The sequence below is a fragment of the Cervus canadensis genome, chromosome 19, assembly GCF_019320065.1.
Source record: "Cervus canadensis isolate Bull #8, Minnesota chromosome 19, ASM1932006v1, whole genome shotgun sequence".
Lineage (NCBI taxonomy): Eukaryota > Metazoa > Chordata > Mammalia > Artiodactyla > Cervidae > Cervus > Cervus canadensis.
The window spans coordinates 19918942-19921696 of record NC_057404.1 but is presented as its reverse complement, the minus strand read 5'-3'; the positions used below and the strand labels follow the sequence as shown (position 1 = coordinate 19921696).

Genomic DNA, 2755 nt, shown 5'->3' with positions numbered 1-2755 from the left:
ACTGCAGCACTATTTACAATAACCAGGACATGGAAGCAACCTAAGTGTCCATCAACAGATGAAGAGATGAAGAATATGTGGCACATATATAAAATGGAAAATTATTCAGCCATAAAAGGGAACGAAATTGGGTCATTTGTAGAGCTGTATGTGGAACTAGAGTCTGTCATACACAAATAACCCTTGATATCACCTGTTAACAGTCTGACCCTCTCACTAGAACATGGACCCCTGGAGGGCAAGGTTGTGTCTGTCACCAGCAACACTGGATGCCCTGTCCCTGGCACAGAAATTGGCAGGTGGCAGACACTCAATAAATGACCATCACTGCTAATGTTTTGAAGCACTTGCTATGGGCCAGGCACTGTACCAAGCTCACTGCAGACAAACTCACAATAGCCGCTCTCTGAGGTGGTTGCTGCTTCATTCCTGCTGTGTAGATGAGGACATGCGTGCACAGAGAGGTTGTCCCAAACCACAGAGCAGCCACACCAGGATTTGACATCTGGCAGTCCAGGGGTGACCAACTCTAACTGATTTGCTTGGGACCACCCTAATTTTAAAATGGAAAGATCCACCTCCCAGAAAAGGGCAAAGGAGAAGGTCCAGATCAGGATGAAATGAGTAAGGTACTTGCCTGGGGCCCAAAATTTAAATGGATGCACAAATACTCAGTAATCAAGAGAAATTACATTTTAATGCAATATTTTAAAAATAATCAAAATTCATGTAAAAAATTCATGATGAACAACATAACAAAGTTTAAAGAGTCAATTCCTGTGTGGGTCACCACTCCTCTCCTCCTGCCATGAGAACGTGTCACAGTGAGGGAAAACCATGAAGTGTCTCAGGCTGGTCAGTAGAGACAGGGAGGCCAGCCTCTCCTCCTCCCACCAGTTGGGACCCAGGGATCTATCCTTCTGGTTTGTCTTAGCTTTAAGCAAGCGGGCGGGGAATCTCTGGGAGAAGTAGGAATAGCTGCTGCAAAGCAGAAGGAATGGCTGAGCTTAGAGGAATTCCAAGAAGTAGTGTTCTCTCCCAGAAACCTGCATGGCTAGCAAGGGGAAGACTTTGGGAGGAAGGCCGGAACAGGAGACAAGAGAGCGTTTTCTCTTAACATCAGTGGGAGAGAGGATGTCTCCGTTGAGAAATGCTTCAAAAGCTCCATTTGCTGCACAGGCTGCAGTCAGGGTGTCACTGGCAGCTGAAAGCAGAGGACAGGGAAAGCTATTGTGTAACAGAGGAAAGAGCACTGAATTGGAGCTGGCTGGAGGATTTTGGATGCAAGAGAGGAGGCAGAGAAGGATGCTACTGCAGTAACTCCATGTAACTCCTCTTTGTGACCTTCCATCTTCATCTTAAATTACATTTCCAACCATCACAAATTGCTGGGAGTGAGGCCTGTCACAAGACTGCAGAGGCCAGGGTCTGTGTGGTCCCTGGTCCGCTTCTGGATTTCATTAACATCACATCTGCAGGAAATGGATTCATCCACTCTTTCTGGGAAGGTTGGCTCCTCTGTGGCTGTTAGCAATTAAGAGGTTCCAGATTGATTTTGCTATTGACCGAATGCTTATTTTTATATCCACTTTAGTTCTCTCTACTTTTGGGACAATGGTCATACTCTCCCAGGTTATTATAGTGGCTTTGCCACTTGGTAGAGATTTATGGAGCTCATTTTGGGGTGCTCAGAAATTTGAACTCTTGGTTTTATTCCTGAACTTGCTTTTCTCTCTGTTGGCTCAGATGGTAAAGAATCCACTTGCAGAGCAGGAGCCCTGGGCTCCATCCCTAGGTCGGGAAGATCCCTTGGAGAAGGGAATGGCTGCCCACTCCAGTATTCTTGCCTGGAGAACCGCATGGCCAGAGGAGCCTGGTGGGCCACAGGCCATGGGGTCACAAAGAGTCATACACAACTGAGTGACTAACCCTTTAGTCCTCTGTCCTTGCAGGATAGCAGTAACACCCTCCCAAGTTATATCGTGGCTTTGCCACTTGGTAGAGATTTATGGAGCTCATTTTGGGGCACTCAGAAAGTCAAACTCTTAATTTGATCCTTGAACTGGTTTCTCTCTCATCCACCAGTAAATGGCACCCACCATCTACCCAGCTGTTCAAGCTAACTCCCGTCATTCTCTGTAGATTGTCTTTTCTTCCTTCCCTCCCATCCATCAGCAAGTCAGATGGCCTTGCCTCCAAGCATGGTGGCCTATGATAACCAACCACCCAGGTCAGGGGTTTTCCCATTTTAACAGGAAAGGTCCCGTGTCCCAGGAAACCCCTTAGTCCCAGGCCAACAGGGGCAGCCGGTCACCCTAACCTGCTACGGCCTCACTTCTCTGATACACACTACTGCGTATTCTCCAACTGGTCTCCCTCCTTCCCTCTGCACCCACAGCCTTGCTCCACACTGCTGCGGGGTGAGCCTTCAGACAACTGACTCGGACGGCGCCCTCTACTTGAGACCCTCTGATGCACCTAAACCCACAGACCCCTCAGCACGTCCTCTCGAGGCCTCATGTGATGGGCTGTGGCCCCACTCGGCCTCTCTGGTATAGCACTTCCTCGGTCACCACACCGGGACCACCGTCTCATTAGGACAAGTCCCCTCATCCCACACACATCTGCCCTCACTGTTCCCCTCTTCCCAGGACGCTGTCCCCGGGTCTCCACATGGGGCTTGCTTCTCGCCATTCCGGTCTTGGTACAAATGTCACCATCTCGGAAAGGGCTCTCCTACCACCCAGATGGCAAG

The 2755-nt window shown here is 49.1% G+C and overlaps 1 long non-coding RNA gene across 1 annotated transcript; it reads left to right on the top strand.

Moving 5' to 3' along the window:
* The first annotated feature begins 458 nt into the window (after window positions 1-458).
* On the top strand, window positions 459-1565 carry LOC122422086. Its single transcript, XR_006263723.1, has 2 exons — window positions 459-629; window positions 1043-1565. It is a non-coding gene; the product is annotated as an uncharacterized LOC122422086 (long non-coding RNA).
* The last annotated feature ends 1190 nt before the right edge of the window (window positions 1566-2755 follow it).